Raw genomic sequence first — 26559 nt, 5'->3', positions numbered from 1 at the left:
GCATTAGGGCACATTTCTTCTCCTCTTCTTACAGGGTCCATAAGGGTGGCACATATGGCTGATCATTTCATTCAAAAAGGATTCAATTCAAGGCATTACACACAATCGTCTGTGCTTTATGGTGTTTTAAGTCTACCTGCCATCGTTTTCCATCATCATTGCTCACTGCTGTTCTCTTCTACTATAAAAGCCTGCAAATATGACAGAGCACTTAAAGCTTAACAGCTTTCCTCCACTGGAGTTAGAAAGCATTTAAGGCAAAGGAATCTATAAAGTGGCAAGTCGTTTTCCATTGTCAAAAACTCCCAATACATTAAACTGTTTACCACTTTATTTACCATTTAAGCAAAGATTTTTAAAAAAATTTTTAAGCAAAGATCTAATATAGACTGAAAAAGAATTTTAATGTCAAACCAAATGCTTAATTTTCTGCATGACAGAATTATGAAAGTATATTCTTTAGGTATAATTTCAAATTACAATAAATGATTGGAAAATAAAGAAGCATTTTAAAATTAATTTTAATAGGGATTTTCATAGTATATTTTTTAACTTGACAAAGAGCAATTCTATACTAAGAGAATAGGAATGCTACAATTTTATCACTACCATATGCTGAAAATTTTCATCTTGAAATTCATGCATTTGTTGTCATGGTAACAGGGACCTTTCTTAAACACTTACGGTAGTAAACCTGAACTCACACCATAGATTTCTTTTACCCTTTCTTACTTTAGGATAAAGGAAAAACAGGGTAGGGGTAGAGGATGTCTTTGAAGCTACTTTTTCAGATTTCCTTTGACCCATATCCCTGACAAATAGCAAAACTACAGTTTTCTGAAATATAAGAATTTGTATAGACAATAACCAAAGGAATATCAATAAGGAAATCTTCTGAGACAAGAAAGAGATTGGCATATTCAAACAACTGAAAAGCAGTGTGGCTAAAACTCTGAGGGATGGAGAGTAGCTAATATAAATTAGGAAAAATATTCAAGTTTCAGATCATGCACACCTTGTTGGTGATGGGAAGGAGAATAAATCTTATTCAGGGTACAACAGGATGTTACTGAAGGACCTTTAACAAAAAAAGCAAAATTATCAAATTTAAATAAGGATCATTTTTGCTACTGTATATAAAAGTAGAGGAAGTAAATCAATTAGACATTATTCACATCCCTACCCAGTCCTTTGATAAAGCTTATTGGTTCTACTCTTAAATTATTTCCAGATTTTAACCCCTTTTTCTTCAACCACTTTTCATTAATTCCACTGCTACCAACCATCTAAGTTACGATGAACTATGACAGCCTCTATTGTTGCCTGGATTGTTGTAATGGTTTCCTAATCTCCTTGCTTCCATCCTTGACATTTTCCTTTTAAAATGTTGTCAGTGAATGCCATGCTGAAATCCTATAATGCTCTCCATATCACTGATTAAGAAGCAAAAATCCTTACATTAGTCTATAAGGCCCTGCAGGATCAAGTCAATCTCCTTTACCCCCTGCTGTCTCTTTAACCTCATCTCCTGCACTTGTCGTATTCTGCTCCAACCAAACTCAACTCCTTGTAGGATTCTGAAACATGCCAAACATGCTCTCCCTTAGCAACTGCTGACATCTCTACCAGACTGGATTTCCCCAGCTAGCCAGATGGCTCTTCCCTCATCTAGAAAGTCTGTATTCAAATCTCATCTTTTCAAGGAAACTGTTCCCACACACCCCATTTAATACTGTAAAACGCTTCTTTTGTTCCATCATTCCCAATACCACATTCTACTTTTTATTCCAATTCATTATCACCTTCTAATTTCCTCATATATTACATTCATTATATTTCTTGTTTCTATTAAAGTATGAACTCCATAAAGGCAAGAATTTTTATGTTTTGCTCACCAATGCCAGCACTTGCAAAATAAGTAGATACTCAATAAGTATTTGATGAGTTTTATCTTAATAAGAAATCAAGAGATAGCAAAAGAGAGATCAATAGATATCAAACATTTATTTTTATGCTATCAATTATTTATTTTAAAACAAGAATAAAATAATGCTTCCTCCAAAATTACTTATTAATATTATTGAAAGATGCATGTTACCACTGCCATTATTTAAAGTGTTATACCACTATAATTACATCCTAAAATTAAATAAAGCACTAAAAACACTGAAAAGGTAAAAGCATAATGTCACAATCTGCAGGAGAAAAGGAAAATTTACATACTTAATTTCTGCATATTATGGAAAATAATTCATTATAAACCATATGAGGTAGTACACTTATAATCTCCCTTTTACAGATGAAAAAACTGAGGCACAGAAAGTGTAAATAACCCAGGACTTGAATCTAAACATTTTACAAAGAAAGCCCAAGTTCAAAGCATTATTCTATAATGATCCCTGAAGAAGATCCATTAAAAAATTGTTAGAAATAGTAAAGAGAGTTTGGTAAGATGTTAAGTTACTGAAAAATGTATTTAAAAACATTCTCGGGCAGCCTGTGTGGCTCAGCGGTTTAGTGCCGCCTTCAGCCCAGGGCATGATCCGGGAGACCCGGGATTGAGTCCCACGTCGGGCTCCCTGCATGGAGCCTGCTTCTCCTCTGCCTGGGTCTCTGCCTTTCTCTCTCTCATGAATAAACAAAATCTTAAAAAAAACAAAAACCAAAAAACAACAACCCACAAACATCTAGCTCTAACTATAAGCAAATACTAAATATGAAGCAACTAATGAGATACAGAGTGAGATATTTTACAAATAACCCCATTTCTCTTAAAAAAAAAAAAAACCTTAAAAGGGGGGGATAAAAGATTACTGATACAAAGAATAAATGCAATGTTTGATTCTTATTTAGGTCCTAATTCAAATAAACCTATCACAAATGTGTATTTTTGAAACAATTATGAAAATCTAAATCAGAACTGGATATTAAATAGCATTAAGAAATTAATATTTTAAGGTAATAGGACAGTTTTTTAAAAGATTTTATTTATTTATTTATTCATGAGAGACACAGAGAGAGAGAGAGACAGAGACACAGGTAGAGGGAGAAGCAGGCTCCACGCAGGGAGCCCAACATGGAACTTGATCCCAGGTCTCCAGGATCAGGCCCTGGGCTGAAGGTGGTGCTAAACCACTGAGCACCCAGGCTGCCCAGGATGGTTTTCTTTTTAAGTGTCATTCTTGGAAAGGCAATCTGAGGATTTAAAGATAAAATGACAAGAGAACTGGGATTTGCCTCATATGAGAAAAAGAAAAATAGTTGGGCCAAATGTTGATTCTTATTGAAGCTAGATAATGGGTTCATGGGGTTCATTACATTATTCTACTATTTTCTTTAAGATTTATTTATTTACTTAGGGGGTGGGGCAAAGGGAGAGAGAATCTATAGCAGACTCCCTGCTAAGTGCAGAGCCCCATGTGGGCCTCAATCTCAGGATCCTGAGAAGATGACTTGAGCTGAAATCAAGAATCGGACACTTAACAGACTGAGCCACCTAGATGCCCCTATACCATTCTACTGTGTAAGAATGAAATTTTCTAGAATAAAAAGTAATACACACACACATATAAAGTGGGAAATTAATATGAAATCTTGATGTAGGAAAAAAAGAAGACAAACATTTATTCTAAAAAGTTTATTATAAAAATGTTATTTTCTCTCCAGTGAACCTATAAATTCCCATGTGATAGTTTGAAAACTCAGTATGATCCTTAAATTCACCTGAAGGGATAATATGAATGTACATTCTGAAAAGTGAGTAATGATAGTGGACTCTTGTTCTTGGGGTTCTGAGTTCAAGTCCCACATTGGGTATAGAGTTTACTTAACAAAACGACTGTGGGGAGGGCTGGAGGGAAGGATTTACTACCAGGTGTTAAAATGTATTATTTGACAACCACAATTAAAACAATTTAGTACTGACACAGAAAGAAATCAATGAGAAAAGACAGAATTCAAACATAGATCCAGTGGTAATTACCAATAGCAGTACAGTAAAGGATAAAGATGACATTTCGTAGAGATGGTAAAAGAGCAAATTATTCAATACATTGAGTTAGGATAAGTACATAAGTCATTTTGGGGGGGGGGGGAAACTCTTCCCCGTCACCCTTTAACTAAAAATGTAAAAAACCAGCAATGTATAAAATTCAGCAACTTATTTTAAAACCTTAAAACATGGACATATTTCCTAAATGAATGCCAAATAGTGTAAAGGAAAATATTGTTAGCTGTGACCAGATATAAACCTAAGATCACCAACCCAGGAAAAAGTATGTGTTTGTGGCAGAGAGTAGAGGGTGCACAAGAATTATCCTTAATGTATGAAGCACTCTCAAAAATCAGTAAGAAAAAGATCTGAAAGTTTGTCAAAAGGATGGCAGTGCTTGAGAGAATAATGACCATAGATATAGGCAATAATACACATACTCCTTTAATTTAGATAGAGAATATAAGCTTTTAAAATATCAAGAGAGCTATACATAGAAAAACTACAGCACTTTGCAAATACAGAAACAATCTTCATTGGCTTTCATATCTGTATTAAGGATGTGTTGATGCTATTTCCTATTCAGAGTGAGGATGCCATATGTCTTTCAAGAAGCTCCCTTTGCCATTCTCATCATACTGTTGAGGTGCTTATGCTATTCTGGTCTTTCCTGATTGAATCTAAAAGACATTAGCTTTGAGCCTGCGAATCTACCAAGTGTAAAGAAGTGGTAATAACTTGATCATAGTACCGAGTGTTAATTTGTGACCAGGTGAATCACAGGACAATTTCCCAGGCATATCTGTATCTCTGGTGGGCCCACACTTTAGCCTGTCTGAATCTATTCTTACAACAATATAAACAGCAATGGAAAATAATCATGTATATTTTTTTGCAAAGTAATATCAGATAATTACATAGTAACATCTGACAATTAAAATGTATACAGTTCTTTCAGGAAAATGATTTACATGCAAAGAATTCAAGGAGGATCTTATCAGTAGCTCAATTATAACATCATCAGAATAAAAATGTTACTGGGCACACACCATGTAATTATATACCTGTTAATCCAATAAACTTCTATTAAGCTCTTATTTTTTTTAATTAATTAATTTATTTATGATAGACAGAGAGAGAGAGAGCCAGAGACACAGGCAGAGGGAGAAGCAGGCTCCATGCACCGGGAGCCTGACGTGGGATTCGATCCCGGGTCTCCAGGATCACGCCCTGGGCCAAAGGCAGGCGCTAAACTGCTGCGCCACCCAGGGATCCCTAAGCTCTTATTATATCTAAGGTACTCTATGAGGGAATACAAGCTCAAATAGGACCTTAAAGAGTTCACAGTCTACTGGAAGAGACAGCATGGAAACTACTAAAATACAATGAGCATTATAAGAGGGACATGCAAATATTCTGAGAGCACCAAGAAGTTTGAGGGTAATGAAAATGTCAAAGAGAAAATGACAAGCTGGTTGCTGAAGGTTGAAGATTTGATCAGGCTGAGAACAAGTAAAAGAAAAGTAAATTACACACAGGGAAAAATATGTATAAAAACACAGAGGGATACTATGTTGAGAACTTACTTGGAATTAGTTAAGGCAGAGAGTCCATATCAGCATATTTTATGATAGACTAATCATCCATAATACTGAAAAGCAAGCTGGGATGAGAGTTACATGATAAAAATGTATTTTAGGCAGATAATTTTGGCAACGATGTTCAGAAAACTAACCAAAAAATGCTGGGAGAAAATTCTCTATGGGTCTATCCTGTCTCTATAAGTCTTAACAAATTTAGTTTAGTTTTTATTTTTTAAATAGCGAACAGTCTTAAAAGATAAAGATAGTGACTTTATCTTAGGGTAAAGGTTGGGCAGATTTCCAAGAAGCACCTTTAAAGGTAAGGGTTTCTCAAGTTCAAGATTACTCAATTGTGATATAAACCATGAAAACAGCTTCCACCTGGGTCAATCTCCAAGTTGCCCCCCTCGGTCACTGGGGGGACAAGCAGAACCAATGGGAATATGAAACTCATGCTGCTTGCTGTGCCTTGAGAAAAATTCATTTGTCTCTGACACAGTAGGCTCTTGTCTTCTGTCAACATGTATGAAACTGTGGAAGACTAACTTGTTAGCTTGCAAGTAGGGTAAAATCCAAGACATTTCACTGTTTTTGACAAAAACAAGAGGAGACCAGAGCAGGTCACAGGAAGACCAATTACTAAGCCATGCGGTATTAAGAAACAAAGATCTCAATATTAAGTATTATCAGGAAAGGAAACAGATGTAAGAAACATTTTTTAGAGGCAAAAAGGACAAGATTTGGAACTGATTAAATGTCAGAGGTGAGAAAATGTAGGTTGAGTATGACTATAATGTCTCTCATTGGATGAATAATGGACAGTTATGTCGTTAACAGGAAAAGATAAGAACAAAAGGAGCAAGTGCAATGTAACAGGCCAGAGAGTTGTGAATAGAGTTTGAACATATAGAATTAAAAAGATATTAATGTAGGGATACCTACTGGATTATTGCAAATTAGGTTTGTAGTTCCATAAAGAAGTCAGGATTAAAGAAAAATTACTGAGAATCAGCTACTGAAAAAAGATCAGAAGACTGCTGGAAGACCCTGAGAACTTGTCAGGGTATCCACAAAGTCAACTTTTTTAATTTTTAATTTTCACAATATTGAGATGTTTGTTATCTGCATTTTTACTATGTTGACATTTGCTTTCATACTGCAAATTCATTATGAGACTGCTCTTACCTAAGAACAAAAAAGGGCAATGTAATCAAGTTGTACTGGATTTATCACAACCCTGTGCTCACATTAAAAAGATACCAAATAAATTTAAGAATTTTTTAAGGAAGTAGCAAAAATCATTGGTTTTTATTAAACAATGACCCTTAAATATACATCTTTTTAATTCTGTGTATGAATAGATAACAATGGTTTCCTGAGAAAAAGCACTTGTGCAGTTGAGTTTCTATATGAACTGCTCTTTTTATTAAAAAAAAAAAATTTTTATTTGAAAAAACTGATTGACAGACAAATGATAGTTATTCAGACTTGGGTATTTGGCAGACATTTTCTTGAAACTGAAAAAAAAAGTAAGACTGTCACTTAAAAAAATAACTGTCAAGAATACTGCTAATAATAAAATTTGAGCTTTTATTTTATTTTATTTTATTTTTTTAAAATTTTTTTTTTTAAATTTGAGCTTTTAAACTGAAAATTATAATTGTGTAAAACTTGTATACACCACAGGGAGATTCTCAATACATAAAAGACCATTTTCTTACAATTCATAGTGATATTGAAAAATGAGACTTTTTACAAACATTTGCAAGATCTGCGTAATAAACAAAAACTCTGCAAATGACCAATGCATCACAGTAAAAGTCATGTATGGATGGAAGAGTTAAACAGATCAAAAGATTTTTTTTAACATACAGCTTAATTGAGATATAGTCCATGTACAATTAATATTTAAAGTATACAATTCAGTGACGCCTGGGTGGCTCAGTGGTTGAGCATCTGCCTTCAGCAGGGGTCGTGGGATCGAGTCCCACACTGGGGCTCTCTGTGGGGAGCCTGCCTCTCCCTCTGCCTATGTCTCTGCCTCTCATTCTGTGTCTCTCATGAATAAATAAAATCTTTTTAAAAAATTAAGTGCACACTTCAATGGCTTTTAGTATATTCAGAGTTGTTCAAGCATCACTACATTGATTTTAGAATATTTTCAACCCCCCACCAAAGAACCTCTTAACACAGTCATCACACTCACACCTCATACCCAGAAGCCTTGGGCAACCACTAATATATTTCTGACAGTAGAAATATGCATATTCAGGACATTTCTCAAAGATGGATTCATAAAATATATGGGCTTTTGTATATAGCTTCTTCCATTTAACATAATGTTTTCAGGGTTCTTCCACATTGGGGTATGAATCAGTGCTTCATTTCTTTTTACAGCCAATATTCTATCAGATGGATACTCTACATCTACTTCTCCATTCAATCAGTTGATGGGCATGGGTTGTTTACATGTTTTTGCTATTATGACAAACATATGAACATTAGTATACAAGATTTTATGAATACATGTTTTCATTTCTCTTGGGTATATACCAGATTTGCTGGATCATATAGTAACTGTATCTTTACCCTTTTGAAGACCTGTCAGACTATATCCCAAAGCAGCTGCACTATCTTGTTTTGTTTTTTAAAGATTTATTTATTTATTTTAGAGAAAGAGAAAGGGCGTGCACAAGTGGAGAGCAGGGTAAAGAGAAACTCTTCAAGCAGACTCTCCACTGAGTGCAGAGCTTGAAGTGGGGCTCATCCCATCACCCATGAGATCATGGTATGTTTTCATAGCCATACAAAATAGTATAGAAGGGTATAAAAGAGTTCTTTGCTTTCTATCTTTCCTAACACTGAATTCTAATCAGTTTTTTTTTAATTTATTTTTTATTGGTGTTCAATTTACTAACATACAGAATAACCCCCAGTGCCCGTCACCCATTCACTCCCACCCCCCGTCCTCCTCCCCTTCTACCACCCCTAGTTCGTTTCCCAGAGTTAGCAGTCTTTACGTTCTGTCTCCCTTTCTGATATTTCCCACACATTTCTTCTCCCTTCCCTTATATTCCCTTTCACTACTATTTATATTCCCCAAATGAATGAGAACATATAATGTTTGTCCTTCTCCGACTGACTTACTTCACTCAGCATAATACCCTCCAGTTCCATCCACGTTGAAGCAAATGGTGGGTATTTGTCATTTCTAATAGCTGAGTAATATTCCATTGTATACATAAACCACATCTTCTTTATCCATTCATCTTTCGTTGGACACCGAGGCTCCTTCCACAGTTTGGCTATTGTGGCCATTGCTGCTATAAACATCGGGGTGCAGGTGTCCTGGCGTTTCATTGCATTTGTATCTTTGGGGTAAATCCCCAACAGTGCAATTGCTGGGTCGTAGGGCAGGTATATTTTTAACTGTTTGAGGAACCTCCACACAGTTTTCCAGAGTGGCTGCACCAGTTCACATTCCCACCAACAGTGTAAGAGGGTTCCCTTTTCTCCGCATCCTCTCCAACATTTGTTTCCTGCCTTGTTAATTTTCCCCATTCTCACTGGTGTGAGGTGGTATCTCATTGTGGTTTTGATTTGTATTTCCCTGATGGCAAGTGATGCAGAGCATTTTCTCATATGCATGTTGGCCATGTCTATGTCTTCCTCTGTGAGATTTCTGTTCATGTCTTTTGCCCATTTCATGATTGGATTGTTTGTTTCTTTGGTGTTGAGTTTAATAAGTTCTTTATAGATCTTGGAAACTAGCCCTTTATCTGATATGTCATTTGCAAATATCTTCTCCCATTCTGTAGGTTGTCTTTGAGTTTTGTTGACTGTATCCTTTGCTGTGCAAAAGCTTCTTATCTTGATGAAGTCCCAATAGTTCATTTTTGCTTTTGTTTCTTTTGCCTTCGTGGATGTATCTTGCAAGAAGTTACTGTGGCCGAGTTCAAAAAGGGTGTTGCCTGTGTTCTTCTCTAGGATTTTGATGGAATCTTGTCTCACATTTAGATCTTTCATCCATTTTGAGTTTATCTTTGTGTATGGTGAAAGAGAGTGGTCTAGTTTCATTCTTCTGCATGTGGATGTCCAATTTTCCCAGCACCATTTATTGAAGAGACTGTCTTTCTTCCAATGGATAGTCTTTCCTCCTTTATCAAATATTAGTTGCCCATAAAGTTCAGGGTCCACTTCTGGATTCTCTATTCTGTTCCACTGATCTATGTGTCTGTTTTTGTGCCAGTACCACACTGTCTTGATGACCACAGCTTTGTAGTACAACCTGAAATCTGGCATTGTGATGCCCCCAGATATGGTTTTCTTTTTTAAAATTCCCCTGGCTATTTGGGGTCTTTTCTGATTCCACACAAATCTTAAAATAATTTGTTCTAACTCTCTGAAGAAAGTCCATGGTATTTTGATAGGGATTGCATTAAACGTGTATATTGCCCTGGGTAACATTGACATTTTCACAATATTAAATCTGCCAATCCATGAGCATGGAATATTTTTCCATCTCTTTGTGTCTTCCTCAATTTCTTTCAGAAGTGTTCTATAGTTTTGAGGGTATAGATCCTTTACATCTTTGGTTAGGTTTATCCCTAGGTATCTTATGCTTTTGGGTGCAATTGTAAATGGGATTGACTCCTTAATTTCTCTTTCTTCAGTCTCATTGTTAGTGTATAGAAATGCCACTGACTTCTGGGCATTGATTTTGTATCCTGCCACGCTACCGAATTGCTGTATGAGTTCTAGCAATCTTGGGGTGGAGACTTTTGGGTTTTCTATGTAGAGTATCATGTCATCGGCGAAGAGGGAGAGTCTGACTTCTTCTTTGCCAATTTGAATGCCTTTAATGTCTTTTTGTTGTCTGATTGCTGAGGCTAGGACTTCCAGTACTATGTTGAATAGCAGTGGTGAGAGTGGACATTCTGTCTTGTTCCTGATCTTAGGGGAAAGGCTCCCAGTGCTTCCCCATTGAGAATGATATTTGCTGTGGGCTTTTCATAGATGGCTTTTAAGATGTCGAGGAATGTTCCCTCTATCCCTACACTCTGAAGAGTTTTGATCAGGAATGGATGCTGTATTTTGTCAAATGCTTTCTCTGCATCCAATGAGAGGATCATATGGTTCTTGGTTTTTCTCTTGCTGATATGATCAATCACATTGATTGTTTTACGGGTGTTGAACCAGCCTTGTGTCCCAGGGATAAATCCTACTTGGTCATGGTGAATAATTTTCTTAATGTACTGTTGGATCCTATTGGCCAGTATCTTGTTGAGAATTTTTGCATCCATGTTCATCAGGGATATTGGTCTGTAATTCTCCTTTTTGGTGGGGTCTTTGTCTGGTTTTGGAATTAAGGTGATGCTGGCCTCATAGAACGAATTTGGAAGTACTCCATCTCTTTCTATCTTTCCAAACAGCTTTAGGAGAATAGGTATGGTTTCTTCTTTAAACGTTTGATAAAATTCCTCTGGGAAGCCATCTGGCCCTGGACTCTTGTGTCTTGGGAGGTTTTTGATGACTGCTTCAATTTCCTCCCTGGTTATTGGCCTGTTCAGGTTTTCTATTTCTTCCTGTTCCAGTTTTGGTAGTTTGTGGCTTTCCAAGAATGCGTCCATTTCTTCTAGATTGCCTAATTTATTGGCGTATAGCTGTTCATAATATGTTTTTAAAATCGTTTGTATTTCCTTGGTGTTGGTAGTGATCTCTCCTTTCTCATTCATGATTTTATTTTATTTTATTTTATTTTATTTTTTAAATTTTTATTTATTTATGATAGTCACAGAGAGAGAGAGAGAGGCAGAGACTCAGGCAGAGGGAGAAGCAGGCTCCATGCACCGGGAGCCCGATGTGGGATTCGATCCCGGGTCTCCAGGATCGCGCCCTGGGCCAAAGGCAGGCGCCAAACCGCTGCGCCACCCAGGGATCCCTTCATGATTTTATTAATTTGAGTCTTCTCTCTCTTCTTTTTAATAAGGCTGGCTAATGGTTTATCTATCTTATTAATTCTTTCCAAGAACCAACTCCTGGTTCTGTGGATCTGTTCCACAGTTCTTCTGGTCTCGATTTCGTTGAGTTCTGCTCGAATCTTTAATAACTCCCTTCTTCTCTTGGGTGTAGGATCTATTTGCTGTTTTTTCTCTAGCTCCTTTATGTGTAAGGTTAGCTTTTGTATTTGAGTTCTTTCCAGTTTTTGAATGGATGCTTGTATTGCGATGTATTTCCCCCTTAGGACTGCTTTTGCTGCATCCCAAAGATTTTGAACGGTTGTATCTTCATTCTCATTAGTTTCCATGAATCTTTTTAATTCTTCCTTAATTTCCTGGTTGACCCTTTTATCTTTTAGCAGGATGGTCCTTAACCTCCACGTGTTTGAGGTCCTTCCAGACTTCTTGTTATGATTTAGTTCTAATTTCAAGGCATTATGGTCTGAGAATATGCAGGGGACGATCCCAATCTTTTGGTATCGGTTCAGACCCGATTTGTGACCCAATATGTGGTCTATTCTGGAGAAAGTTCCATGTGCGCTTGAGAAGAATGTGTATTCAGTTGAGTTTGGATGTAAAGTTCTGTAGATATCTGTGAAATCCATCTGGTCCAGTGTATCATTTAAAGCTCTCGTTTCTTTGGAGATGTTGTGCTTAGAAGACCTATCGAGTATAGAAAGAGCTAGATTGAAGTCACCAAGTATAAGTGTATTATTATCTAAGTATTTCTTCACTTTGGTTAATAATTGATTTATATATTTGGCAGCTCCCACATTCGGGGCATATATATTGAGGATTGTTAAGTCCTCTTGTTGAATAGATCCTTTAAGTATGATATAGTGTCCCTCTTCATCTCTCACTACAGTCTTTGGGGTAAATTTTAGTTTATCTGATATAAGGATGGCTACCCCTGCTTTCTTTTGAGGACCATTCGAATGGTAAATGGTTCTCCAACCTTTTATTTTCAGGCTGTAGGTGTCCTTCTGTCTAAAATGAGTCTCTTGTAGACAGCAAATAGATGGGTCCTGCTTTTTTATCCAGTCTGAAACCCTGCACCTTTTGATGGGGTCATTAAGCCCGTTCACATTCAGAGTTACTATTGAGAGATATGAGTTTAGTGTCATCATGATATCTATTCAGTCCTTGTTTTTGTGGACTGTTCCACTGAACTTCTTCTTAAAGGGGAATTTTAAGAGTCCCCCTTAAAATTTCTTGCAGAGCTGGTTTGGAGGTCACATATTCTTTTAGTTGCTGCCTGTCTTGGAAGCTCTTTATCTCTCCTTCCATTTTGAATGAGAGCCTTGCTGGATAAAGTATTCTTGGTTGCATGTTCTTCTCATTTAGGACCCTGAATATATCCTGCCAGCCCTTTCTGGCCTGCCAGGTCTCTGTGGAGAGGTCTGCTGTTACCCTAATACTCCTCCCCATAAAAGTCAGGGATTTCTTGTCTCTTGCTGCTTTAAGGATCTTCTCTTTATCTTTGGAATTTGCAAGCTTCACTATTAGATGTCGAGGTGTTGAACGGTTTTTATTGATTTTAGGGGGGGATCTATTTCCTCGATCTGAATGCCTGTTTCCCTTCCCAGATTAGGAAAGTTTTCAGCTAGAATTTGTTCAAATACATATTCTGGCCCTCTGGCCCTTTCGGCGCCCTCGGGAACCCCAATTAAACGTAGGTTTTTCTTTCTCAGGCTGTCGTTTATTTCCCTTAATCTATCTTCATGGTCTTTTGTTTGTCTCTTTTTTCCTCAGTTTCCCTCTTTGCTATCAACTTGTCTTCTATGTCACTCACTCGTTCTTCCACCTCGTTAACCCTTGTCGTTAGGACTTCTAGTTTGGATTGCATCTCATTCAATTGATTTTTAATTTCTGCCTGATTAGCTCTAAATTCTGCAGTCATGAAGTCTCTTGAGTCCTTTATACTTTTTTCTAGAGCCACCAGTAGCTGTATAATAGTGCTTCTGAATTGGCTTTCTGACATTGAATTGTAATCCAGATTTTGTAACTCTGTGGGAGAGAGGACTGTTTCTGATTCTTTCTTTTGAGGTGAGGTTTTCCTTCTAGTCATTTTGCTCAGTGCAGAGTGGCCAAAAGCAAGTTGTATTGGGAAAAAGAGAAAAAGAGAGGAGAAAAAGAAGGAAAGAAAAGAGAAAGAGAAAAAAAAGGGAAGAAAAAAAAACGAAAAAAAAAAAGAAGAAGAAAAAGAGAAAGAAAAAGAAAGGAGAAAAAAAGGGGGTGGGGGAAGGAAACAAATCAAAAAGCAAAACAAAACAAAACAAAACAACAACAAAAAAAAAGAATCACGGGGTGTATCTTCTGATTCTGTGTACTTTAAGTCCCTTGGCTTCTCCTGGAAGCTGTCAGTCTAGCTGGTGTTCTGGGGGAGGGGCCTGTTGTGCTGATTTTCAGGTGTTAGCAGTTGGGGGAGCTGCTGTGCCCCTGCCTGGTGCAGGGCTCAGTGGGGGTTGTTTACCCCGTGAGGCCACAGGAGGAACAGCCCCAGTGGCGGGGCCAGCTCTGGAAACCTGGATTCAGCTCCGGCAGGAACTCGGTCTGCAGGGCCTGGAGGCTCTGGGGCGGGGCCGCTGATCTGCTCAGCTCGGGGCAGGAGCTTCCTTGCTGTCCTGGGCCCTCCCGGCCTCTGCCTGTCCCGGGGGGAGGCCGGATCCTGGGCTGTGTCCCGGCGCCCTGTGCTCCGGAGTCTGCGCCGTTGGATTCGCGCTCCCGGGCCGCGCAACCCCCTCCGCGGAACAGCCGCCCGAGCCCCTCCGAGCTGCTCCTGGAACCGCGCAGCCCCCTCCGCACAGAGCCTCTTCCTCTGCCCGAGCCCCTTGGAGCTGCTCCGGGTCCCGCCGTGCGCGCTGCAGCCCTTAGGGAGCTCGGCGCACTCTCCTGGACGCGCAGTTGCTGTTACTGTCCCGGGGAGCCCGAGGGCATCCCCGCCCTCCTGGGTCCTGCTCCAACTCCCCGCGAGCCCCTTTCCCCCGGGAAGGTCGGTGCAGCTCCTGCTTCTCCGGGACGGGGCTCTCCTGTCCTGGGGACACTCGCCCCGGCCTCAGCCCGGCTCCTCGCGGGGCCCCTCCCCCTTGGAGGCCTTTGTTTCTTTATTTCTTTTTCCCCGTCTTCCTACCTTGATAGAAGCGCGAACTCTTCTCACTGTAGCATTCCAGCTGGTCTCTCTTTAAATCTCAGGCCGAATTGATAGATTTTCAGGATAATTTGAAGGTTTTCTAGGTAATTTGGTGGAGACAGGTGATTTGGAGACCCTACTCTTCCGCCATCTTGCTCCTCCCCCCCAATCAGTTTTTTTAATACAATGTGACAACAAATGTAACTTTTATTTTAACTTGTATTTTTTATTGTTAATTAAAGTGAGGAGCTTTTCATTTACTTATAAACAATTCATTTCTTAGGTAAACTGAATTACTCATTATATTTTTTATTTACTTTTCAGTTGGGTTTTTCTTTTCTTCTTAACCAATGCAAAGAATCCTAGAATCTGTTTTCATATAAGGGACATACTACCTCTTTTTCTGATACATCTTGCAAATATTTTTCTTGTTTTCATTTTATTTTCCTTCACCTACAATCTTTTTGGCCTTTTAATCTATTTTATATCTTTATAATTTATGAAATTAGAAACAATAAAAATTGACAGAAAAAGTTAAGTCAGTAAAGGGTACAGAGAAAGGACATCAAGGAGTTAATAAGCAAAGAACAAAGAGTATCATTTTTCCTGAAAGATAATGGAAGAAAGAAAAATAAGTTTCAAAATTGAGAGAGTAATCAACAAATTAAACAAGTGGGTCAATTACGATCCAGATTTTCAACAGTAATTGGATTTGACAACTATATTTTTCGTGACCTTTGTAAAAAAAAAAATACCATGTTTCAAAGGGAGGTAAAATTGAGATCCTAGACTGCAGGTATTGAATAAACAATGAGTGGTAACCTCGTACTAAATTTAAAGTACAGAGGTGCCTGGGTAGCCAGTTAAGGGTTCAAATCTTGATTTCAGTTCAGGTCATGATCTCAGGGTCCCGAGATAGAGCCCAGGGTCTGCTCTCTATTAAGCAGGGAGTTTTCTTAGGATTCTCTCACTATCCTTCTGCCTCATCCATCCTTTCTAAAATAAATAAATAAATCTTGAAAATTTTTTTTATAATACTCTTTCTATACATCTCATAGAGAAGGGAAAGGGGGAAAAGGATAACAGTTTGAGGTTCTAGAGAATGAAAAAGACGTCATAATGGAGTTAAAAAGATAAAATTATATAAACAAATTTGAAGAGAAGATGAAGTGGAAACCTGGTGATTTCTATTATATTTACAGAGTAGGATATGAAGTTGCTTGGTGAGGGTAGGGGAAGATAATGCAGGAAATAAAAATTTGAATAAATACAAAGAAAAATGACAATTGGGTAAGAAACAGAAAGCACTGTAGATGCAGACATGTGTCATTCCTTTACAATGCCTAGAAAATGTCTTGCATATAGATGGACTCATTGAATAGGTTTATAATTTAATTTTGGATAATTAAAAAACATATATGCTTTAGGAAATTTAGGTTTTTTTTTTTTTAAGATTTTATTTATTTATTCATGAGAGACACAGAGAGAGGCAGAGACATAGGCAGAGGGAAAAGCAGGCTCCTTGCAGGATGTGGACTTGATCCCAGGACCCCAGGATCATGATCTGAGCCAAAGGCAGACACTCAACCACCTAGCCACCCAAATTCCTAGCCCCGGAAATTTAGTTTTTATATCAGTTTTTAATACATAAATTTTATGTAACCAGTATGCTAATATATCTACACTGTGATGTGATATTTATACTTAGAGAAAAGTTGCAGAAATAATAAGAGAATTTCCACATACCCTTTATACAGTTTACCCTAATATTAGCATGTTATACAATGATAATTATCAAAATCATGGAACTGCTTTTATATTTTGAAGTGCTTATCCTGTATATCACTGTAAAAATCTTAATTATAAAGCAGTGTTTTTAATGCAAAATTTGACAAGATTTGTTCTACTTATTTCAGGTCATAAATAAAAGAACCACACTTCTATTTGCAAGCAGAGTAGAACATACAGTAGTGTTTTCACCTATCAATTATATTCCTCAACTTTCTAGAATGCATTCCTATTTTGGAAATGAGTCTCCTTCAAGTGGATGAATAATAACGTATTTATTTAAAATTATATAAGACATTAATTTTCAAAAGAATTTCTAGAGAAAATCTACAATTTTCAAAAATGTTACTTAGGATGAGCAAAGTGAGGGTCTGAAAACCAAGAATTTGTAAAAGGACTCACCTGTATAATGTTATTATGATTTTCACCTAATAGTCTTAATATCCTAAGGTATAAAAAAGTGGTAGATAGAAAGTTAGACTGAATTAGAATTGGTGGACAGCCATTGTGAAATTATAGGACACAAAAATTGAGAGGAAAAATTTAAGTGAGGCCAGATGCATTATCTAATAAGTGCAGTAGAAAGGCAGATTAGAAGGCGCTGAAACTTAAGAGGTACAAGGGGTAGGAGAATTCTATATAATCAAAGAACTGAAATAATACGAGAAAAGTCAGGGAAAGATTACAAAGAATGAGAAGCTTTAGTCGGCAGAATGCTAGAACTTTATATTTCATACACAAAGCCATAAGGGATGATAATGTAGAGCATGTAGACATGAGAGCATGGGGCTAAAAAAGAATCACATTCAACAAACTCTGAAATTAGGATGATTACTAAGTTACAACAATGAAGTCAGGCCACCACCTGTTAGATTATTCCTTACCTTCCAATTTGGGAATCCTTAATAGATACCCATACAAGCCACAATTCAATTCACTTAAACATCTTTAGACTATTAAGATATAAAAGTTATTAAAAAGGGCATTTTATCCAACTTCTGTTGGACCCAAATAAATAACACATACAAAAAAAGAGTGTTAAAGAAGAAATGTTAAATTATCCTGAGAATATTGGAGCAGAATTGTCATTTCACAATAATTTTTTCCTAGTTTTCCAAATAACGCCTAGTATTATTAACTTGAAATGGAAGTAATGTAAATGAGTTACTCATAAAAGTTTTATGCTTTCAAAGAGTAAGATGAGTGACTCGAAATATTTTAAAATTCAAGAAACATATTCCAAATCAATGCTATAAAGAAATATTAAGCATTCAATAAATGCCTACTAACTCAGCATGGAAGGATCTGAAGTACATGTAAAAATCATGCTGAGATTTAATTTAAAGTCATTGTTCTGAGGAGAGCAAGTAGAAACAATAACTGAGACTATAACTGATGTGAAAATATGAATGGAATTTTTATTAAAATAAAAAGTACTGATTATCATAAATGCCCCATTTATTAGACAGAGTTGGGATTTAAATAACAATAACAAAATGATCATACAGGCACTAAGTAACAAAATATATAGTAAAAAAGACATGCAACTATTACTTTAAGAACTGTAAGTCTTCATTTAGTTCACTTTTAACAGCAGTAACACTATGTGTACCTCGCCCCCAAAGAGTCAACTGGTATTAAAAATTACAAGTTATTAAGAGACACACAAAAAAGTTCATTATTCATAGAAACTATTATTTTGTAAGGTCCACAAAAAATAGAATATTTCAATTACAGGATAATTCATAACTCATTTCTAAGAAATAATAGGTACACAATGGAAATTCCTTGATAGCCAAGACATGTACACAATTAAAGAATGTAATTAATTTAATGTATGAATTCTCTCTTGCAAAAAACAATCTCTTTCATACATTGATTATCAATTTTTTCATACATTGATGTGTCAGCATTATGGCTAAACCTCCCAGTTTTTCCAGAATATAAGTAAAAACAAATACATATCTTTTCAAACTACATATGTTAGAAATCTAAACCATTTCAGAAAGTTGAGGGGAATGGACTTTATCTTTTGGCATGCGTGGGGCAGCAAAGTTTAAGATTTTTCTAATATATAAACGTGATTGATTTTACATTTTTACCAAACCCCAAATTTGCAACTTCTACACACATTTCATTGCGAATTTTTCATTATAATGTATTGTTTGAAAAAAACAATAATGTACTTAAAAAGGAAACATGACTAAAAAGCTACCCTGAAACTAATAGTTTACCATATCTCCACAATAAAAATTTCAAGAATATTTTAAAATATGTTAACATTACTCCATATGATCTTTAAAAATATTAATAAAAAATTCTTAATAATAAATAATTCTTAAATATTTTCTACCCTAAACACGGAAACTCATTTCTAATCATAATCTATTGGAGCAATTGTAGAAAAAAGGTTCAAAAGATGTTGCCCAGATTTTTGAATGCTATTCCAGACATTGTAGGCAAATGTATTTTAACAAGTAAAAAAGTTGGTCAAGCTTATGAATCCTTAAGCTAGATCTGGTTTTCAAAGAAATAATGCTAACTGGCATCTAACAATCTATATACCACACTCATTAACTTTTGTTCAGTGATGTTGTCATTTTTAGAGGTTATCTTGTGATTAAAAATTGAGTTGACTTTAGACAAATCATTTTGTGTTACGTGGTCACAAATTTCCTTAGTTTTTCTGTTTGTTGATATGTTTTAATAGCTTTATAGAGGTTTAAATAATGCCAAATTATTTACACAAATTTAAGATATAAAATTATGTAAGTTTTGACCTACGTATATACCCAAAATACAATTAATTTTTTTTCTTTTATGGATCAAACTACTGGTGACTTATCTCAGCAATCTGTCCACTTAATTTTCTTCAGTGACGTTTTATAGTTTTAAGTAAACAAGTTTCATATTTTTGTCAGATTTGTCCCCTATATTATTGATGTTATGGTAAACACTGCTTTTTGTTAAATTTCAAATTTTTTATTGCTAAAGAAAAATACATTCGATTGAAAATACTGATCTTGAATCCTGTTAATGTGCGAAACTCAATTATTAGCTCTAGGTTTTTTTTTGTAGATTCCATAGGATAATATACATAGAAGATCATATCACTGGTGAATAATGACAGATTTACTTCTGCTTTTCTAATCTAGATGTTTTCCTTTTTATTGTCTAAGGACTCTGGCTAGAGCCTCCACTACAATGTTAAATAGTGGTGAAAGCAGACATTCTGGTCTTGTTCCTAATCTTAGTGGGAAAGCATTTAGCCTTTCAGCAACAAATACAATGTTACCATTGGTTCTTAATAATGCTATCTGCCAGGCTGAGGTCTCCCCAATATTCCCAGTCTGTAAAGTGATTTTATAAGGAATCAACGTTAGATTTTGAAATGCTTTTTCTGCATCTATAGACATGACCATAGAACTTGTCTTATTATTTCAGGTGAGACAATTAATCTACTATTTGTTACTCCATTTGTCAGAAAGAGGGAGCCTCAAATTCCTTTAGTTTTGAAAAATGAAAAATACACTTTGATTCACTGAATATGGTCAAGTATGTAAATATATAGCTCATAACTGTTAGATAAGGATGTTTCTAACTCTTCATCTATTAACAAATTAGCAAGCCCTCAGATAAAATGACTAAACTCAGTGTAAATGGTTACAAATATCCTAGAGCAATATATGGTATTATATTACAATATATGGTATAATGAGCAGTAAAAACATTTCAGGCAGAAATCTGAAGCAGATCAATGAATTCTAGCAGAGCTACAAAGTATAAACATGAAGTCCACTTAAATCAACAGCAGTTATCATGGTTATGTTAAAAGCGTGTGATGTAAGATATTAAGAGATGAATGATGCATACATAGCCTGGTCTAACATCAGTAAATGTTCATAAAAAAGTACATTATGAAATATTAAGTTTAAAAAGAAACACTTCAAGTGAAATGATAGCAGTCATCTTTCAGAAATGACCTGATGAAGAGAATATTCATTGCTGAACACTTAATTATTTAGACATAATTAATGTTCCAAATGGAATACATGGTGTGAACAAGAAATTGTGGTTTGATGTGGGATTGGCGAAACTTGGGGGGGGGGGGGCGAGAAAAAGACTTCAAAAGATCAATGAGATTAGCTTCCTTAGCTCTAATTTATGAATACGGAAACATTGTACCTATGGGAACTACAGGGTTAGGTTCCTGCAATGCCTTGGTTACATTATTTTTCAACCAATTAATATCACTACATAATTTTGTTTTTTGTGTTTTGTTTAGAGAGACATTATTTTATTTATATATACAGATATAAAAAGCTGTATATATAGCTATATATAAGCATACATACATATATACACACATCATAATATTTGATTTGTTAACACTGAATTCACAATCAAAAGCACTATAACTCATGCCAGAACAAAGCACATCTAACAAAATTTTCTCTAGAGCACATTACAGCCTTCTGGCACCTAGGAACACTAGACTTCGTTTTAGTACTATGCTTGATGGCCTTTTTAAACAACAAAATCACAAAGCACAAAAATGGGAAAATGGCACTAAATATACCATGCAAAGGATACTTGTTTATGAGTATCATGAAACAAGAAGGTAAAGTGTTACTTCAGATGATAATGTGCACATCATCTTTTTTTTTTTTTCTTTTCCTGTTCTGTTTATAACTGTGAATGACTGCAAAGGTGCCCTGAGTACGGATTTGGTATTTGCAAGTAAATTTTTACTGAGTAGGTAAACTTGCAAACATAGTATCTACAAATAATGAGGATCAACTGTATATATAGTGGGATCCCCTATGGCCTTCATCGGTGATTTTAAATCAGTGGGTCTTGGTTGTTTTTTTTTGTTTGTTTTTGTTTTTTAGACTATGATAAAAGTTAAGTATTCTCCAAAAAACCCCACATGTTTAAATGTAAACCTTTAATGGATTTATGGGCCTCCTATAGGTCCATAAACAGACTTCCATTCCAACTGATAATTCATGAACCACAGTTTAAAAATGCCAGTTTTAAAGATTATAGGCAAATTTTTAAAACATCCATTGGTAACTATTTTAGATTTCAACTAATGCTTAAATATTCATATTTACAAAATAGCTATCATTATGCCTATCAGCTTATATTTTCTGAATCCGTAGTACAACAATTATAGTTTACCAGCTAGATACAATATACAGTGTCATAGAACATAAAATGCATTTGCAGTTTTCACTCTTTCCAAAGCAAATTTTCCTTGCCTTTCTTGCAGAATTACTATTTTAAAAAATCTACAGAACATAACCAGACAAGCAATACATAAACTAATTTGGAGAACTCTTCATGCTTCTTAAAACACTCCAATTTGGGGACATGAACATATAAAGTGTGAAGTTGCATAGCACATTGATATTTATATCAACTTTATAATTTTATTTGGTTCTCTACATATGAAATATCTAAAAATGTTGATTGTAATCCAGTATCCCTTCACTCTCAAAGAAAAAGTTTTACTGCCAAAAACACTTCCATTTAAAATTTTTTTTCCAAAAACAATTTTATATCTGTTTTACAACTTACACATTAACTTGGTAAATGTTTGTAAAGTACTAACAAGAAAGCAAGTGGTATTTTTTTAAAAAAGAGAACAGAGAAAATAAATATCAGCAATTACTTCAGCATTAACCAGTAACAGTTAATCAACAAAGGAAATTATACTTTCTATAATTATATATTATCATATGAAGAATTGCTAAGTGGAAATGTTCTATATTAAAAATTTCAAAAGGTACTGGATATTTAGCATGAAGACTAAAAATAACTTATTACATTTAAATACAGAGAGTTCAGACATTGAGAATACTTCTTAATGGCTAAAATGATTGCTTAGTAGGAAAAGTTGAGAAACTGTCTTCTGATAAAAGGGACAGGAGACTGGGCAGGAATTTGAAGATCGGAATAAATTATTTAAGTAAATTCTGAAGAAAATAAGAAAAGTGAATAAAGGAAACAAACTGGGTCATTCTGCCTCTGTACAAACAATTTGATTTTATGCAAGTTTCTACCCATCGCTTATTCTGTTATCATCTTGATTTCTTCTGGCATGATATGCAATTTGGAATAACTACGATTCAGAATATCCTAAGTAACTAGTTAATATTTACAAATTATGTATGTTGCTAATTATTTTCTCATAATTATCCATGTCAGACAGTTCTAACTATACTTCAGGAAATGTGGTTATATTTATGAATGGATCTGTAGAGATGTAGTAAGCATCTGCTGATGTATCTATAATAAGTGTTTGTTGATAACTTATGGAAAACAAAAATACCTTCATCTTTCTCATGTAGCCAAACACAGGATAAAGAATTTTTACCTCCAAGAATGGAAGGTTTAGTCTATTTCTTATCTCCTACTATGAAATACATGTAATGCAAATTATATATACATTTAAGTGGGTATAAAGGGTTTTAATATAAAATTATATTAATAAACTAATCCATATGCGTTTGCGCAAACTATTTTATATTCTATATATATAAAAATTTGAAGTGGACAATAGGCTTGTGTCTACACAGATGTTAATATTAAATCAAGTGTCCTATATATCACATAGAAACCTATATAATGCTAAATGAAGGAATTTCCCTTAAATGTTCCATAAGGTCAACTTGCATTATGAGTTATGCCTTAAAACATAGGATTAATAATACCCAAAGTATTACATAAACCCTGTCATTTGAAATCAGCATTTATGGATATGAGTCAATTCCATAACAGGTAATATAGATGTATACTCCAAGTTTGCATCTGTCACAATTATGAGATAGATTCCGTTTTTAAACTATTATAAATAAATGGCAAATTAAGTCCAGTTTTATAGTTTACATTATAATTCTAGTTACTGAGAAATACGTTAACTTCAAAAATTCTAGAATTATTTTTATTCTGTGCATTAAGTAGATTTTTTAATAAGTAATTTATTTTATTATTAAAGGTGATTATACTTTATTTTTCAATGTATTATGAAATATATACATATGGCTACAAAATTTTATCCATATAAATAGAATTTCATCCTAGATACTCCAATCCCAGCCTACCACTTTTTTTAGTTTAACATAAAAGGGTGGGGAGAAAAATATTCAGAGTCATAGACCATAAACACACAAATGTGACAGAAAATATTTATATTATCTGCTTATGCTAAATCCTAGTCATTGGCACTGTATTGTCTAGTTTTGTTAGCCACCTATGTAAGGCTTAAGGCCAAATTGCAGTTTTGAATTTACTAAAAGCACAGCCCTGCACTTCCTATAAACAAGTATTAATTCAGAAACCATCAAGGATTTGATAGTCCTACATACATTAACAAATTAGTGTCTGCCTATCTCTTTTCTCCTTTTTTCTCTACACACACACACACACACACACACACACACACACACACACACACAGAGTGACATGAGGACATGAGACCTCTGGATCAGAGACAAAGAAAATTTATTGCTCATGGCAAAAACAGCAGCCAGAGCAATAACTTAGTGCTATTTCCCTGAGTTCCAATCCTCATGGGGCAATGCAGTGAAGGCTGGATATTACGGGCACATGCAGCAGAGAGCAGCACAGAGAGTAATCCTAAAACTAAGAAACTCTGATCTTCTAAAGGTTTCTGCTCTGCTCCAGAAAAGAAAGATAGTGCATTACTCTAGTATAAAGGCAGCTCTCTTACAGGAAGAGGAAGGTGAGGTCTTTTAATTTTAATTTTGGGATGTCTCCAAGGATGGACACATTACTAGTTTCACTACCCAGGAATTTCTCCTTATACAAAACACCCGCAATGTAAATGCCTTTGCTTAGAAGACTTATACTGTGCAGGCACGTGAAAAATGCATGAACTATCTCCCAACACTCAGTTTTCCATCTTGAAATGGGGGTAATAACAGATGAAATGAAGCTATACTGAAGTATTTTAAGGTTTAGAGGTAAGGTGTCCAATGAAGTGACCAACATATAGAGTAATTACTTGAGACAGAAAGACTTGAAATAGGCTTGCTAAAGATGTACTGAACATTAGAGTTCTTGATTCAGTTGATACAAAATTTAAAAATGGAAAAAACTTTATATAACAAGATGCAAACTATCCTATGAAATGAGTATTATATAAAATAACCCAGTAATATATCTACTATGTGGGCAAGATGGAGAAGATTCCCCATTTATACTAATCAACATCTTTCAGTGATTTTCAAGTAGTAGTCTGTGATGCACTAATGGATGATGATAATCATAATGGGTCACAGCCATCACTTTTATATCTAACAGAATAAAAAAACCAAAGTGCCCTGCAAGGTACTAAGGGTAGAAATTATTTAATGAATAATTTTAGTTATATATATACACACACACACACAAACAGAGGCATCTTTAGAAGTGATGTAAACTGCATTTCTTACTGTGGATTGACAAACATATGTATTTAGTTATATGATAAGATAAATAAGTAGCACTATAACCAAGAATTGGGAATTTATAAATAGTACCTAATGTCCACTAACAAATAATTGCTTAAGAAAATAAAATTGAGAAAACTTCAGTTTTAAATATAATGAAAATTAGAAAGAATATGGATCAACTGTCCAACTTGAACTGAAGACAATATAAAAGGAACGGGCTAAAATTGTAATAGAAAAAAAAATAGATGGTTGAGAGATCTAAAAAGCTTAATGGAAAATCTGAATAATTTTTTAAAACCTTCTAAGGACAATATGCTTTTCTCTTCAGCTTCTGAAAATTCTATCTGTAAATTTTCCCCAACTCATCTGGATCCACACTCTACATTTCTAGCCACACCACTACACCAAAAGGGCTTATAATAAAATAAAAGTAAGCCTAGCCTACAAACATTGTATCATTAACTGTTGATTGCATAGGATTAAGTATAAACTTTATATATCATCTAATATGTTTTTCTTCCTTTCCTTGGGTCATTTTATTATCCTTCAAGTGGCAGAGGTTTTTAAAAAGCTGACTTATACATACTTTGTTAATAATCTTAAAAAGTGAAATGATAAAAAAGCAACTAGGTGGTTTAACCTGTAGAAATAAACTTAGTCTGGAAAGCTGTGCTTGAACACTTAGCATTACTTATCAGTGTATCAAGCCATGTGAGCGTGGCCAAATAACAAACTCCCAAGATATGCATATAAAATTAGAAAAAATTTGACCACAATACAACCAAATCCACAGAATGAATAAATACTCAGAATGAAGTTTTACTGATTTATCACAGTCCTCTGCTTGGACTTAATGCATTAAGTGCATATGGCTTAAATAATCATAATCACACACAGTGGAAGCCGTGAGTGAAAAGTGAGAAGCAGTAAGATATCTAACAACTCAAATTTAATTTAAGTGCTAATAGAACTTTCCCTTTGAATCCAATATGGGTTTTTTACTTAGATTTTAAAAACTATAATTAAAAATAGAAAGATGCCATGAAATTTTGGAACCATAATGAGCCTAAGTAATCAAGATTAAAATAATCAGTGAATAGATTAAGAAGTTGAAGCACTTCCCCAAGATCACTTATCTACTTGATGGTAGAGCACAGAGAAGATCTATCTTGTGAGCTCCCACCGTAACTGTCACTTGTTATGAGTGCTTCTATCATCCAAGAGATTTGCAAAGATTTTCTTAAGACTATACAAAAAGATGTCTTCCTCCAAAGAACCACAAAAGAGTTGAAGTAAACTTCATGTTTTTAGGTTACCAGTATTCAGAGCTAATATTCATTCAAAACAATAAGTGTTTTAATAATAATGATAATAATAATATAATATTCAGGGACTTAATGGTTAATTATCAAAAATGTTAAGATTGAAGAATCTGGGGCAACCCTGATGGCTCAGCGGTTTAGCGCCACCTTCAGTCCAGGGCGTGATCCTGGAAACCCAGGATTGAGTACCACGTCGGGCTCCCTTCATGGAGCCTGCTTCTCCCTCTGCCTGTGTCTCTGCCTCTCTCTCTGTGTCTCTCATGAATAAATAAATAAAATCTTAA

At 35.2% G+C, this 26559-nt stretch overlaps 1 protein-coding gene and 1 non-coding gene across 21 annotated transcripts in view; one reads left to right on the top strand and one right to left on the bottom strand.

The window, feature by feature from the left end:
• Positions 1–26559, bottom strand: part of ADK (adenosine kinase) — a 506565-nt gene that overhangs the window by 277515 nt on the left and 202491 nt on the right. The gene's annotated exons all lie outside the window — the stretch shown is intronic.
• Positions 20440–20506, top strand: LOC140632814 (small nucleolar RNA SNORD2). The gene has a single exon (XR_012030498.1). It is a non-coding gene; the product is annotated as a small nucleolar RNA SNORD2 (small nucleolar RNA).

This window comes from Canis lupus, chromosome 4 (assembly GCF_048164855.1).
Source record: "Canis lupus baileyi chromosome 4, mCanLup2.hap1, whole genome shotgun sequence".
In the NCBI taxonomy this organism is placed as follows: Eukaryota; Metazoa; Chordata; class Mammalia; order Carnivora; family Canidae; genus Canis; species Canis lupus.
Note: the sequence above shows the minus strand (reverse complement) of the source record. Positions and strands in the feature narration are given on the sequence as shown.